The 16,287-nt window shown below is 50.2% G+C and overlaps 1 long non-coding RNA gene across 1 annotated transcript; it reads left to right on the forward strand.

The window, feature by feature from the left end:
- The first annotated feature begins 7,550 nt into the window (after positions 1-7,550).
- LOC142076137 (uncharacterized) lies at positions 7,551-11,967 on the forward strand. The gene is made up of 3 exons (XR_012671122.1): positions 7,551-7,650; positions 9,296-9,494; positions 11,921-11,967. It is a non-coding gene; the product is annotated as an uncharacterized LOC142076137 (long non-coding RNA).
- Positions 11,968-16,287: the final 4,320 nt, after the last annotated feature.

Below are 16,287 nucleotides of genomic sequence, written 5' to 3' on the forward strand. Positions count from 1 at the left end.
TGTTTGCATGGGAGGGTACAAGGATGGTCAAGGGGAAGAAATTGTGAGATGGAAAAGAGGGAAAAAGAAAAGAAAAGGTGAAGCAGTGGAAAGGATCAGGGCTGTTTGGGGGTACCTGCCAAGCAGCCCTGCATCTGAGCAACAGCCTGGAGTGGGATAGGAAAGTCACAGATCATCTGACCAAACTTCTTTCTCTCTGACTTCAGTGGTCACTGGGAACCTGAGTGCTTTGCCTCCATCACGAAGGGAAGATCTGTTGTGGATGGAAGCGCAGAATCATTCATGCTGGAAGGCACCTCAGGAGGTCTCTAGGCCAACCTCCTGCTCTCAGCAGGGTCAGCTATGGGGTCAGAGCAGGGTGCTCAGGGCTTTATTTGTTTTGGGCTTGAAAAGCTCCAAGGATGGAGATGACACAAGCTCTCTGGGAGCTCTGCTCCACTGCTTGACTGTCTTAATGGGGAGAGCTGTTCCTCCCTTGTTTCAGCTGACACCCATTGGCCCTCATCCTCCCATCATGCAAAACAGGGGAGAGCCTGGCTGCCTTTGTATCATAGAGGAGATAAGGTGGCTGTTATTAGGGCTCCCCAAAGCCTTGTCCTCTCCTGGCTTTGCACCTTTGCACAAGGAAGGTCCATGGCATGCTGGGCTGCATTAGGAAGAGCACTGCCAGATGTGACGGACACACTCGACCTCTTAACCAAGCCAGCAGTCGTTTGGTACAGGCTCCAAAGGAGGTAAAGGTCTGAGCCATGGCCAGGCCAAGAACTCCTCTGGTTCCAGTCTGTTCTCTGAGAACCCACAAAGGAGCCGAGTGGCTCGGTGAACGTTGATACACATGAGCTTGGAACACCGATCATGTGCTTGACACATGAATAGCTGGTGGCTTTTCCAAGACTCATTTATCAAGGAACAAAGCAAGCTGTGGGTACAAGGAGCCTCGTGCATACCTTTCCCATCGCATGTAATTTGACTACGAGCCAATCACTTTATCCCATTAATAGGACAGCCTAAGGGAGCCTTCTGTGAGCTCTCCCTGCCAGGCAGCGTGGCTGCGTGGCAGTGATCTCCTCTTGAGCTGGGACACCTCTCAAGGTTGCTCCTCGAGGCAGAGAGACCTTTTAACAATGGCAGATCTTTGGTAGGTGACTGATAGCATGCTGAATTAATACTAATGATACACTACTAATCCATGTAACTATTAAATAGTAATTACTATCAACTTTGTATAGATAATTCCATTAGACATAACCTGTTGTCCAAGCCTGAGACTAAGATTGGATCTAGCGGCACCTAAGCTCCATCAGGAGTTTAGAAAGCAAGAGGGTCCACTCTGAACCTCGTGACTCAACGGGAGGGCCTTCTTTACCCTTTTCGTCTCTGGTCTCTGTCTGAATCATTCTAACTCGAGTGTAACTCAATTTTCCTTTGTATGTTTCTTCCATGCAGTAATTAATAAGGTGAACCTTGCCATCAAACTTATTGAACCTTGGTGAACCACCTTACTGAACCTTGGTAAACGACTTTGTTAAATTCCATCGAATTTATTGAACCCAGTCAAATTAGAAAACAAATTGCTGCTTCCCTCTTTTGAGTGAGGCACGTTCCACTCATTTTGTGGCAAATTGGCATAGTCGGCAGGATCCTAAATCAGGATCTGCAACACCAGAGGGTTGGTGGAGGTGATCCTCTCTACTCAGCACTGCTACAATTTGCTGTGCTCATTTCCCTCAGGGTTTTCAACCCCAACACCTTCACTTGCACGTCAGCCAAAGCTGCCCTCCACATCTTCCATCAGTCCTTCCCTGCCTTCTTGTGAGAAACAAGTCCAGGAGAGCATTCCCCCATGTTGCGTCAGGGATCACCTTCCACCTTCCCTTCAACAGAGGTCTTCTAGCAGAGGTCCATGGTCTTCAAAGTCCTCAGTCATTACCAGGGCCTAAAACTGTGTCCCTTCCTCCAGCTGTCTAAAGGAGACCTCATCCTCCTTCTGACCTTCGTCAGGCGTTTCGGTGATCCATTGGACATCAAGGAGTGAGTAAGCCACATAACAGTAAACCTGAGCAGACCCCGGCCTCTGTGCTGTGCTGGTACATGCTCCATGGACAGCTTGGTCTTCAGACTGTGTTGTGCTCAGTGTATCCCTTGGCTGCACGTTAAACTGGACTGTAAACGAGAAGAGTGCAGGAAGCTCCAACCTGCTACTGGCGATTAGGCCATCTGTGTGTCCTTAACTTTATCAAAAACTGCAGCAACAATTTCCCATGTGAACATCCTCTCTTTGGGTCAGTAGAAAAGATGACTAGAATTGTTTTCCTTGTAAGAAAACACTGAAGGAGCTCACAGGAGTAAAGTGGGATAACTCTTCAACGGGTGGGATCTGCACAGCTTGCTGCACCATGATGAAAGGCATCTTCTGCTGCAAAACAACATCCAAGCCTGCTGCTGGCCTATCAGGGATTCTGGCAGCTGTGACCTCAAAGTCTCCTTCCCAGCCATGGGGCTCCTGCTGGCCCATGAGATCCTGAGGCACAGCTGACCTCATCATAGCATTTGCACCCATCTCCTCCTTGTGGCCTACCAGCTGGTCAGATACAGGTCACCTCCCATTCCTCCTCCAACACCCTGTGGCTGCTCTGGGACCTCGCGATCCTTGCCTTGCCCCCAGGTGTGTGGGGAGGTCAAAGTGAGGAGGTTAGAGTGTGGGTACGAGGGCTTTGGGATACGTACTCTGTCAGCAGGGAAGAGATCTGGGCATGGACAAGCAAACGCTTCGGGCAACTGCAAAGTAGAGATGGGGCAGTCTGTAATACTTCTGCCAGGATCAAAAGCTAAAGGATGTTTCCCTTCAAAGAGCCGAGTCTGTTGGGAGCTCCAGTCTCCAAAATCCCAAACCCCGTGTGTTACACAGTGATCAGCAGCTGATGTTTCTTTCTGCACCTCTCGAACACAGTTTCTCTGGGCTTTTCCTTTGGCTGGTTTTTATCTCTGGTAGGTGTACAAGCTCAGTTCCATCCAACCTGCAAACCTGCCACTTGCCCACCTTCTGCTGGGGGCCAAGCCAAAGGGATGAAGCCTCGTGCTCATACAAGCCCGAAGCAGAGTTAAAGCACTGAGAAGTTCCCCGGTCAGCCCTGAGCCAGCGTGCAGGTATCGAAGCTGCGGTGAGATGGAAGGGCCTGGAAAACAATTCATCGGCAGGAGGCGATGGGAGAAGGCACAGCGCATGTGGCACCTGGGATTAAGTGATACGCTCAGGTTCGTCTCTGGCTCAGTGCTGCACTTGCACATTGACTAAGCCCCAGTTCAGAGCAGAAATTCTCGTTACCGACCGTGGGTGCCAGAGGGCTGTTCCTGCTCCCTCCTCCCGGAGCATTAATCCCACCTTCTGCGTATATGCAGGGCCCTGATAATGCTGCTGGGTGGGCACCCTGGATGCGATTGGCAGGTTTTCTGCATGTTTGTGACTGATCTTTCTTGTTGCTTTTTGTCGTGGTTTAATCTGGCAGGCAGCCAAATACCACGCAGCCGCTCGCTCACTCCCCCCCCACCCCAACGGGACGGGGAGAGAATCGGAAGGGTAAGAGTGAGAAAAACTCGTGGGTTGAGATAAAGACAGTTTAATAGAACAGAAGAGGGAAAATAATAATTATAATAATAATAATGATAGAATATACAAAATGAGTGATACACAATGCAATTGCTCACCACCCGCGCTGACCGATAACCAAGTAGCGATCGGTACTTCCTGGATCACGCCTACCCTTCATATACTGAGCATGACGTCACATGGTATGGAATATCCCATTAGCCAGCTGGGCTGGCTGTCCTCATTATGTTCCCTCCCATCTTGTGTACCTAGCTCAGTCAGTAGGCATGGGAGCTGTCCTTGGACTAAGAGGGCACTTAGCAACAACTGAAAACATCAGTGTGTTATCAACATTCTCCTCATACTAAATCCAAAACACAGCACTAGGAAGACATTTAACCCTATCCCAGCCGAAACCAGGACACTTTTAAACAGGAAAACCTTGATCTGTACTCCCCAGGAACTAAAGAAATGCAAAGAACTGATGATGACAGAGGTGCCGATCAAGGGTGGGAGTGTAGGTTAGTTCCGGTTTTAAATTTTCTTGCCTGTGTTCCAGCCAAAAGCCTTGTCTTAAACAACTGAAAGGAAGTGAACTACTGGCTATTTTTCATCCCTACACAGTTCTGTGTTGCTACGGACTTGACCAGCCATAGTCATGGACTCTGAGCCTGTACTGTGGTGAGGTCAAAGCGGGTATTCAAAAAAAAAAAGTGTGCTTTTCCACGATGCTTCCAAGATTGAAGAGAAGAGCTGGCTGTGGGCAGGTGGGAATGCCCAGGAACGGGCAGTGTCACTCAGAAGGAGGCACAGCGGTGCGGGTACAGCCGCAGCGTGACAGTTTTCACGGCCTGAGCAGCACAGCACGGATTTTCAGGCAGCACTGGCTGCCGGGGGGATGCAAGCAGCTCCTCCAGAGTGTGGGCATGGGGAGGGGAGAAGACAGTGCTGTTCCTGGGGGAGTGTGGCAGGGACAGAAAAGGCTGTGGCAGCAATTGAGCTGCTCAGAACTCGAGTAGGAGATGACTTGGGCAATACCTGGCGAAGTCAGCGTCTTGTACGTGTTGCGCAGACTGCGTAAGGCCTGACTGCCTTACGAGGCGAGGAAAGGAGTGTGAAAGGAGCGTTGGGGTGCCAAGGTGCGGGGATGGAAGTGATCACAGACTCATTGCTCAGTTTTCCATGGGCTGTCTGTATACCCCGTGTAACTCACCGTGCATTCAGAAAGAAGTGCCACCCTTTTCGTGAAAAGAGAAAAAAAAAAAAAGGTAATCTGTGGCAGAGCTAGGACTTGGAGTGAGATTACCATGCTTAGTCTTACCCTTCTAGAGTATTGAAAACATTTCCTTGAAACACTTTCCCAAAGTCACAAAGCATGACTTTCTGAAATAGCCGTTTTCCTGGGAGCTGCCTCTGAGCTCAGCCAGCTGGGAGAGTCTTGCCTGCTGTTAGTCACTGTGGCTGATGACAGCTCTCCCAGCAGTTCTGGCAAGGACAGAACAAGATGAATACAGGTGTGTGTTTTTTCAATTGTGCTGTGCAGTGATTAAAAAAAAAAACAAAGAAAAAAAACCACCCCGAAACTTCCTCTGCAATTAGAGGTGGATGAGACATATCACATTTTCTGGCTCTTCCGCTACCCTGCTTTCTCTTAAACTTGTTTGTATCACTGTCATAAATTCCTTCCTTACTCTAGAGCCAAGACAATGTAAGATATGGGGAGGAGAGATTTTTCACAGCGCAGCTTTTGTGGGTCCGTGACCACGATCATGGGGGTGGTGGCTGAGGTTCTGTAATGGACGTTCTTTTGTTCTGGAAGTGAAGCCCCAATCGCCCTCTGACAGTCTTACTCAGACAACTGTATCTGGGAGCATACAGGTTCTTTTCCTGAACCTGAAGAGAATCCAGTCACAGGGAGAGCCTGTTTGGAAGTTTTAGTGGTCTGGGGACAGAGGCCAGTTGGGGGCGGGGGCCCTCGGGGGTGGGGGCTGCTTCTGCCCCGTGCCCTTGGCCTGGTGCTCATAGCTGGGAATGGGCTTTCCCAAATCCTGCTGGAAGGAGCCGGATGTGGGAGCTGTGCCCGAGTGGGGGGACAGGGAGCACCCCAGGACCAGCCTCAGGACCTGCGGCAAACCTGCCTTCAAATCAGCTCTTCCCAGCTGGACACTGCCCACTCTCCTTCGGGAAGCACAGTACGCACCAAGCACACCCGGAGCTGCGCCTGTGCCAGGAGAAGACTTCAAGCACAGCCGGGCTGATGGTGACAGTTCCCACCGGCTGCCAGCCCAGGAAGATGCAGGGAAGGTGCACGGAGGGGACACCGACCGGTTGTCACTTCCCCGCAGGAACAGGTTTTAACAGCAGAAGGGAGGCAGGACGAAGGCCCAGGAGGTCAAAAAGCACATCAGAGGGCAGGCGGAGTCACGGTGAGAGCAGAGGGAGAAGAGCAGGAGATGCAGGCGGCGCGGCTGGGACAACGCATCCGAGGTGACATCGGCCACACAAACACCGCGACAGAGAGAGGCACTGGGAGGGGGTGGGGGGGTGAGAAGGGGCCTGGGCGCGAGGAGAGCACGGGGAGACGGGAGACAGCGATGGAGGTGGAGGGGAAGAACCCGGGGTGCTGGGAGTGAGGACGCTCCTGCCGGGCAGGTGCTTGTGAGGTCACTGGTGGCAGAGGAGCTGATAGGGCAGGAGCAGGCCCCGGGCGGGTGCAGGTGCTTGTGATGTCGCATGTTCCCGAGTAGCCGATTGGGCATGAGAAGTCACCTTGCTTGTGAGGCTTCTTCTGATGTCACCGACTGCGGAGGAGCGGATAGGGCAGGAGCAGGCCCCGGGCGGGTGCAGCTGCTGGTGCCGTCGCGGCCGGCAGCTTTCGCCCCTCCCAGAGAAGAGGCAGTCAGCTGCGCGCGCACAGCGCTGGCTGCTCTGCAGAGCCGCGGCTGCTCTGCCCCGGGTCCTGCTCTCGGCCCCGCCTCTCCCCTTCCCTCCCCCTCCTCTCCCCCTCACCCTCCTCCCCTGTCCCCCCCTCGCCCGCCTGTGCCGGTCCGTCCCTCTGTCCCCCCTCCTCTGCTCCCTCTGTCCCTCTGTCCTGCTGCTCACCGCCATGTCCCTGCGCCCCTGCCCTGCCCCCTTCTCCCTGCCCCCTTCCTCACCAGGGGTTTCCTTCCGCCACTCCCCGCCCCCCGTCCTCCGGTCCCTCTGTCCGTCTGCCGCCCCTCCCCGGCCACCCCACCGCCCTGCCCACCCCCCTCTGCCGCTCTCTCCCTCTCCCCTCCTCCTCCCGGCTCCACCGGGGCTCCGGGACCGGGGCCGGGGCAGCCCCGGGGAGGGGCCATGGGGCCGGGGGGGGGGGGGGCGGGGCCGGGCCGGGGGCGGTGTCCCCAGGGTCAGAGAGCAGGAAGGCGCACCCCGGGGCATGCCGGGAGCTGTAGTGCTGGGCACGGGGCTGCCGGGTGGCCATGTTGGTTCCCGGGGCATGCTGGGAGCTGTCGTTTCCCCACGCTCAGCCTCCTGGCAGCCATGTTGGCCTCGGGAGGCGCGGTCTTTGCTGCAGCTGCGTCTCGGCTGAGGTGAGGGCTGGGGCTGGGCGGCAGTGGTGGGGAATGCTCCAAACCGCCCAGTGTGAGGGGCTGCCGGTCAGCTGGAGCCGGGCCGCCCGGGGCAGCCCCGGGAGAGACCCGAGAGCTGGGGAGGGGAAGGAGACAGCCCCCTGGGCACAGGCACCGGGCAGCCCCACTCCCAGAGCCCCCCTGGCATCTTTAGTTACTACAGTAATAGGAGTGGTGTGTTTTCCTGTTAACTCTCCCAGGGCTTTCACTGCAACTGCCCTGTTCAGGACTGGGAATATTCAGCTGCCTGGGAAAATCGCCAGCCCGATTATTATTGTTCAAGCCTTGTTCCCTCGCTGAAAACTCTTCATTTTTGAATGTGTCCTTGCGCTGGCAAGATGGAGGCAGTGGAGATTGTTTCCTGCAGGGAGCAGCCTGATGAACCCCGGCTGCTGCCGTTCGGAGGCAGAGCTGCACACTTCTCCCGCCGGCGCTCGGCCAGTGGTTTCGCAGGTACAGTCGGCCCGAGCGGGAGCAAAGCTGCTTCCCTGCGTATTTCCTTTCCACCTTTTCCCTGCGTATTTCCTTTCCACCTCTTCCTTTATCCCCTCCCCGCCCTGCCCCTCTGTGAGGCTGTTTTTGTGGTGCACCTTCACTGGTGAAACGAGCTCCCACACCAAACGGAGGGGAAGAGAAGAGGGTGAGAGGAGTCGCAGTCCTTAGTTTGTAGGTTTAATCCCTAGGCCCTATTCAGAAAATACAGCATGTGTGGGTCAGCGGTCCCTGCAGATTTTTATTATTTATAGCCGTTTATGTAAACACAGGACTTCACACCGCGGGTTCTCACGGTGCTGTGCTGCTTGCGGACGGAATCGTTTTTACCCTTGCTACAGTCTGGAGGTAGCAAGTGCCAGCTGATAGCTTAAGGTGGAAATGAAAGCGAGCGATACGCATGCGATGGTGATCCTGCCACAAGGCATGCTGTTTATTGATCTGGGGAAACGCTGCAGTGACTCTGTCAGAGGACAAGGTTTTCAGTGCCATTTCTGTATTTCATACCCCAGGGATTTCTTCCCTCTGCCTGTGTTTCTGTGCAGGCACGTGCATGAAACAGAGGTGTTTCTCTGTGCCGTAACTGGGACTGATGACGGCTGGGTGGGTGGGAAGACGCGCAACCACGAAGAAATGTCCTGCAGCTGCCCTGCAATGTGCTTCAGGATAACACAGCTCTTCTGGTCGTTTGCTGCCATGGAGAGCTGCCGAGTGCATGGGAAGGTGTTGGGCTCCTCCTCCCTGCGGTCGGCACTGGTCCTTACTGGGTAGCCTCCCCCGGCAGCCAGTGCTGTACGTCCCTGACAGCTTTAGGCAGACCTCTGCAGCTGGAATGTGTGCCATGTTCCTCTGATTCATCCATCCTCCACCTTGCATAGCAAGACGTTTAAAATACTGCAATGTGCTCTTTTTATTGCTGCTAACGTTCAAAAACATTGTTTTGGTCTGGTCAGCAAGGTATTTGGAAAACCTCACTGTTGCATTTTGAGAATAAAGTGGGTTCCCATCCTTCCCCCTACCCCCCAAACTGTGCAGGATCCAGACCTTTTCCCCCTACCCCGCTGTGTGTAGCCTGGCTTTGTTTGTTTTGCTGCCTCAGACCCAGAATCTAGCAAACAGCTGAGATGTGTGCTGTGTGCTCCAGGCCAAAGAAAGTTTCAAATGGTCCCAGTTTACTTTACGCAGCCATGCAGCATGGTACATTTTGGAAGGAACGCTGGGATGATGGATCAGAAGTTACTGAAAATGAGATGATCCTGGTAGCGTTTCATTCTCGGTGCCTGGTTTGGGAAAGAATATACTCAAATATTCTAAAATACAGATTTACTAGAGAAATACGAGTGCAAGGTATTTTTGCTCTGGGTGATAGGCCCTCAAGAGAAGAAAGAGAAACCCCACTTTTGTAATTACAGCTCTACTTAATATTTCTTCGTGTTAGATTGTGTTGGCGGTCAGAGTCTAAGCACATGATTGAACTGTTAAAAAATCAAGATATTTAAGGATTATGTACTGTATTAAATCCTCTTACCAGCAGTGCATTCTCTTGCCCTGTGGATAGTATAATGACATGACTCGCATGACTGGTAATTTTCCTTTTCTTTCCTAGTAGAAGGATGCATTTAGGAAGGCAAAGGCAGGGTACGAGTGGTGCCCCACAACAAACCAACCTGTGAAAACCCAGACATCCACTGCCAGAAACAGGAAGAAGCTATGGGCCTTTGCTTCAGACTCTGCAAAAGATTGACCAAGCCCGAGGGAAGCGACAAAAAGTGAAGAAATGCCACAGCGTAACTTCGGGATGGCAGGTGAGGTTTCCGTCCTTGTTCCTCAGATGTGGCAGCCTCGTTTTGTTTGAGGATGCGGCGTTGGAATCGAACAGCAAGACCAGTTTTCTTTACTGCACATGGTGCTGTAGTGCAAATCCCTTTCATGTCCCAAATTAAGGTGCCAAGACTCTCGTTAAACCTCTGCATAAGAACCTAAAATTCCTTAGTGCTTTCAAGAGTCAAGTCCGGATCTGTGGCATATCCTAACCCATAACCATTTGGGGTCCAGATTGGATTGATTTTTAATGCAGGCTTATCTGCTGTTAGAGATTTCCTTTTTGTGGTCAAAAAGGAAAATGCTGATTGTGTGCATTCTTTTTCCCTTTCATAGAGTGTTGTACTATGTTTAGTAATTTGCTGTTTACAAAGATAATTTATGGGTGTCTATGAAGTTGGAGGTGTTAACGTTCTTGTGGATGAATGTACCAGTGGAGCTAGCTTTTTGCATTTAAATCAAGAGAAGGTAATTTAATTTCACTTAAAATGTGCTCTTTTGCCCACTATAACTTGGAGGGGCGGATTCTATCCTTTTAAACATTAAAAAAAAAAAAAAAAAAAATCAAATCTGTGAATAAGTGTAGGTGGGGTGCCTGAACTGGTGAAAGGCAGAGAATCTCTCTCTGATTTTATCCACAAATAGCAGAACTGTTGCAATGCTGACCTTGAAATACAGAGATGTTAATGTTAAATACTGGCAGCTTAAGAGCAGTCAAGGTAGAAAAAATATTTTTTCCCCCCACCAGCCTTCTTTTTTTTTTTTTTTTCCTTTTTGCGATGTAAAGTTTCTAATTTTCTAAATACCGATGTATTTGAAAGTTTGTCATATCCTACCTAGTTTATGACAAGCGTGTGGCAGATAGGACTTTTCTGCTTAGAGAGATTGTGAGCTGGAGAGTGGAAAATGGTTTTCTGGAACAAGTGTGAAAGGATAAAACGGGATAAAAAGGCTTGTATACCTTTTTACCGGTTGAGTGGTATGAAGATTCCTGGAATGAAATTCCTTCTGGCTATGAAGGAACTTTGAAATGTGATCAAAATAAAGTTCTAGAAGTCTCAAGCCCCTTCATCCCGTTCTGCTGTCAGAGGAATAACTCCTATGCTCCTCAAGGTTTCTTGACTTACCAGGAAGAAGAAGTAGGAGGTCGTGGTCTATGTGGCTGCTGTCCCCCACCGCTCCTGCTGGGGTATCCAGCTGTAGAGCTTCTGAGTACAGGGAGATCTGGAATCGGCACCTGTCAAAGCAGAGGACAGAGAACTTAAGAACTAATTAGAAACTAACCTAACCCACTGTTTTATCTGCAGAGCCATTCATTTCTGAAGAAGGCCCTCTTCTGTGCTACATGTGATTTTCTTTTTTAATTTTTATTTATTTGTTTTCTGCAGACTGAGTCAGTGAGCACAGTAATTCACAGGGGTCTCACGCCAGTGAAGGCTGGCTGTTTCATGGGTATAACAATAGCCCGTAACATAGCGACAGCTTCTGACAGAGACGTTAGCAGCATCTCGAGCTGGCAAGTCTGCCGTGCCAAACGGATTCCTGCTTTGTCAAGTATACACCAGTTTGTGGTAAATACGTTTTGTTGTATTCTCCTCCCGTCGACTTCATGTGATAGTTCAATTCAGCTCTGACTCTTCTATCCAGTAGAACCTCTTTTAAAACGCAGGCTGTGTGCTGACAGATGAACTAAAATGTAGCTGAGCAACCGTAGAAATGCCACTGACTGTCTTGCATCTTCAGGGAGATCGTTTCCTTAGGAGAGGGATTATATGATTCCAGAAGAAGTCCAGGAAACCTGTTTTCCTTGTTGGTAGTTGTTAATCCTGTCTTGATTGCCTTTTACATATCACATTTCATTTTGGAAAATGTAATACAGAGAGAGTAAGATCTTCCTTTCTTTTTCTGAAGTCCCACCCAGGCCATATCTCTCCTTTATTTTTGGCATTCCAGCCGTAAGCACGCCACTTTGAAGTTTCTCACGTTGACCTGTCATGGTGTCAAGAACCTGAGGGGCGGCACCAGCATTGGGCTTCTGACCTGCAGACCCACGAGTGGTGTCCTTGCTCGTCCAGCCGGGAAGTTGTGATTGAGCACGTTTTTCTCGTGACACGGCTCACGTGTGATATGTTAGGGCGTAAGGCAAAGCCAACGGCTGTTTGCAGCCCCGCTCGCCCCCTGCAGCTGCCCCGGCCCCAGCCCCTCCCCTGGGGCCTGTCCCGCAGCCCCAGGGCCCCCACGGCCTGTCCTGGCAGCAGCGAGCGGAGCCTCGGGCGCGCTCGATCCTCCGTTAACGCGGGTGCCGCCAGCGCCAGCGTGGGGACGGAGCGGTGCCTGCAGGAGCTCCTGCAGCAGGAGGGGCTCCAGGCTGGGGCTGGCTGCGGTAATGACGGTTCTTTCCCTCTCCCAGAGGCCGCGCTGAGGGCTCGGTTGTCCGATCCTCCCCCGGGGATGTCGTTGGCTGCATCTGGCGCGGGCTGAAGGTGAAGAGATGGGAAAAAGGTGAAGCGGCTGGAGAAGGACAGGAAGGGGACCTGGCTGGAAGCTGCCCCCGGCTGCCGACAAGAGGCAGATGGCCTCTCCGGGTGAGGAAGGGTCCCTCTGAGTATTCCTCAGCAGACCAGATTGCTGACATGCACCGCGGGGGGCTTTTGCCTAACCAAAAGTGCGGTTCGGCCAGGTAGTGTGTGTGTCTGTGTGCGTGCGTGGGGCTGTGTGTCTAGGAAGCCTCATGTTGTAAGAGCTGAGAGAGGCAGGGCAGAAGTGTCTGAGCTGTAACATTCTCCTGGCAGCACGGAGAGCGGGAACTGCGGTGAGTCCTGGGCCCCTGGGGCCGTGTCGCCCCTCTTCTGCGTCCGGGTCCCTCCCTGTGCCTGTGCCGCCCCTGCCTTTCCCTCACTGGTTTCGCCTTTTTGCTTCCCTGTGCCCCTCTTCTTCTGTCTGTTCTTGTATCCTGCTCCCTGTTCCTCCCTCTCCGGTTTCCAAGCCCCTCTCTTTCTCTGCCATTCTACCCGCCCCTTTGTTTTTTCTTGCTCCCCCTCTGTCCTGCTCCTTGCCCCTCTTTTTTTCTTCCTCTGTCTCTGTCCGGCAGCCCAGCGCTGTTTTTTTTCGTTCTCTGCCTCTTTGTCCTGATCTGCATCCCTCTCTGTCTTTCACAATCTCTCTGGCCTCCTCCCTGTCCTGCCTTTTCTCTCTCTGCTTGTGTGTCCCCCTCCCTGCCCCCGTCCTCCTCTTTCTCTCTCTCACTCCTTCCCTTTCTCTCTCTCTCTCCCTCTGTCCTCTCACCATCTCTGAGTTTTTGGTCATTCTGTACCCCACTGTCGCTGTCCTTCTTCCTGTCCATCTCTTACTCTCGCTGTGCCTCTTTGCTGCTCCCGGACCCCCTTTCTTTTTCAGTCTTCCCCCATCTCTCCACAGGGCTCCTGACCCCTCTCTTTCTTTCTCCATCCCTCTGTGAGGCTCAAAATCCTGGTCTTTCTCTCTCTGTCATTATTCTTGTGTGTCCCTCTGTCCTGCTCCCCGACCCTATTCCTTTTTCACTCCCCCTCTATCCTGCTGCCCACCCCCATTATTCCTCCACGTCTGCTGGCAGCAGCGCCATGAGGTCAGAGCGAGGGCCGCACGCAGGCAGGGCACGGTGGCCAGGAAGGGCTAAAGGTCCTTATGCAGCCCATGTCGCCTGCAGCTTGCTGTCCCCTGCAGCCGTCGTCCTTGTGCAATGACTGTCGGGCAGTTTCTTCAGAACCCCTCGCTGTGGCGGTGGTATAGATTAACTGCCACGCTGGGCGGCGTGAATACCTCAGCTCACCTGAAAAGTTTGCGAAGTGGCTCCGACAGCAGCCAGAGAGCTGACACTTTTGTGCGTCCAGATGCGATACAGAGGATGCCCGCAGCGTGACGGAGGAGGAAGGACGAGCACTCTCCCCGTCGGCTAGGTAACTGTTTTGCTCACAGGTTGTCGTGGTTTAACCCTGGCCGGCAGCTCAGCACCACACAGCCGCTCGCTCACTCCCCTGCGGTGGGATGGGAGGGAGAATCGGAAGGGTGAAAGTGGGAGAACTCGTGGGTTCAGATAAAGACAGATTAATAATTAAAAAAAAAAAAAAAGGAAAAAAACCCACCAACAAAGAGAGAGGAAAATACAGCCAAGAAAACAAGTGATGCAAAAGAAGGCAATTGCTCACCACCAACTAACGGCTGCCCAGCCAGTCCCCGAGCAAGGCAGCCCCTGCCAGCCTCCAGCCCTAGTCTCACTGCTGAGCACGACGTCCTATGTCGTGAGAGATGCCTTTGGTCAGCCGGGGTCAGCTGTCCCGGCTGCGTCCCCTCCCATCTCCTTGTGCAGCCCCAGCCCGCTCGCTGGCGGGCAGGGTGAGGAGCAGAAAAGGCCCTGAGGCTGCGCAGGCGCTGCTCAGCAATAACTAACACATCCCTGTGTTACCAACACTGTTTCCAGCACAGATCCAAAACACAGCCCCGTCCAAGCTACTGTGAGGAAATTTATCCCAGCAAAAAGCAGTACACGGGTGCAGGAGTTACAGGTTGGGAGTTACAAATTAGAGAACTTGTGAGTTAGAAACCTCGTCAATTAAGTGGTGAACGAGTGAATGTACGTGTTAGACGAGTCTGTACAAAGGGGATTGAGCCCTTGTTTGCTGTTTGTTTGTTTTCTTTCCTAATGAGCTCATAAACTAAAGTTTAATTACAGAGTATGTTGTCCTGTAGGTGTGAGATCTGGCTGGGATGGGCGGAGAAGAGAGGCTCCCTCATGTGACAGGATGCAGTCAACACGGGATGCGCACTGAGCAACGCAGGAAGCACAGAACACTGCGCTGGCGTTAAACAGTTGGAGTTAAGGAAGAGAAGATGGAGCTGGAGTTCTGCAGAAACTGCGTCTCTGGGCTCTGTCCCTAAAGTTCATCCTCTTTCTCCCTAACAAGCGGCAGCCGTCCCACGTTGGAAAGAGAGAAGATGCCCTTGTGATCCTCATGGCAGTGGCCCAGGGAGACCTGTGGACAGAGGGTGGGACTGACTGCGGATGCCCCAGGCAGGGCACAGGGAATCCAGGGAAAGCCGCACGCTCCTGACCGAGGCACAGTGGCTTAGGGACCTCCTTGCTAAGCAGATGGCAACACCTCATTGCTGCTGATTGGAAACCCCGGCGCTGCTTCCCCACTAAACTGCTGACAGAGGAGTGAAGACCATCGCCGCTGAGCACCGCAAGGCAGGACCGAGCACAGGTGAAGGCAATGCAAAGAGTTGCCATGCCCAGTTCCCCATGGCCACAAGAACTCATCATATGGTCACGTTTCGGGACTGATTTTGCTCCCTCTTAAAACTCTGCGGGCCTTCAGTAGGCTGTGCCAGTACTTCATGCTGTCTGGATTCTTACATACTGGAGAGAACCGCCCCCCCCCCCCAGTTTCCATTGGGATTGCATTTCATTCCTTCATTTTATTCTTTTATCATTTCATTTCTTTTTCTTTTAATTATTTCAGTATTTCGTTCTTTCATTGCATTCTTTCATTTCATTCTTTCATTTTCTTTCATTCTTTCACTTAATTTCATTCATTCATTCATTTAATTTCAATCTATCATTTAATTTAATTTCAATCTATCATTTAATTTCATTCTTTCATTTCATTCTTTCATTTCATTCTTTCATTTCATTCTTTCATTTCATTCTTTCATTTCATTCTTTCATTTCATTCTTTCATTTCATTCTTTCATTTCATTCTTTCATTTCATTCTTTCATTTCATTCTTTCATTTCATTCTTTCATTTCATTCTTTCATTTCATTCTTTCATTTCATTCTTTCATTTCATTCTTTCATTTCATTCTTTCATTTCATTCTTTCATTTCATTCTTTCATTTCATTCTTTCATTTAATTTCATTCATTTTTTCATTCTTTCACTTCATTCTATCATTTAATTTCTTTCTTTCATTTCATTCTTTCATTTATTTCCTTTCTTTCCTTTCATTCATTCTTTCATTTATTTCCTTTCTTTCCTTTCATTTAATTTTTCTTTCATTTCATTTCATTTAGTTGCATTTCATTTAGTTGCATTTCATTTAGTTGCATTTCATTTAGTTGCATTTCATCTAGTTGCATTTCATCTAGTTTCATTTCATCTAGTTTCATTTCATCTAGTTTCATTTCATCTAGTTTCATTTCATTTAGTTTCATTATTTCAGTGTTTCCTTCTTTCATTCTTTTCATTATTACAGTATTTCTTGCATTGCATTATTTCATTCATTCATTTCAATTCATTCTTTCTTTTGTCTTTCATTTCATACTTTCTTTTCATTCTGTCATTTCATCTCAGTTCATTTAATTTAATTTCATTTCTTTCGTTTCATTTTCATTTCCTTTCATTCTTTTGTTTCATTTCATCATTTCATTTCATCATTTCGTTTAATTTCATCATTTCGTTTCATTTCATTTCATTTCATTCTTTCATTTCATTCTTTCATTTTGTTTTTTGTCTCTCATTCATTCTTGCAATATTTCATTTCATTATTTCATTCTTTCATTCTTTCATTTTATTTCATTATTTCATTTAATTTCATTTTGTTTCATTTCATTCTTTCATTTCTGTCATTTAATTTCATTCCTTCATTTCAATCTTTCATTTCATTTCAACCTATCATTTCCTAGAATCATAGAATCAGAGAACAGTTTGGAATATTGGATTGGAAGTGACCTTTAAGGGTTATCTAGTTGAACCCCCCTGCCGTGGGCAGGGACATCTTCAACGAGATCAGGTTGCTCAGA

This window comes from Calonectris borealis, unplaced genomic scaffold, assembly GCF_964195595.1.
Source record: "Calonectris borealis unplaced genomic scaffold, bCalBor7.hap1.2 HAP1_SCAFFOLD_33, whole genome shotgun sequence".
Lineage (NCBI taxonomy): Eukaryota > Metazoa > Chordata > Aves > Procellariiformes > Procellariidae > Calonectris > Calonectris borealis.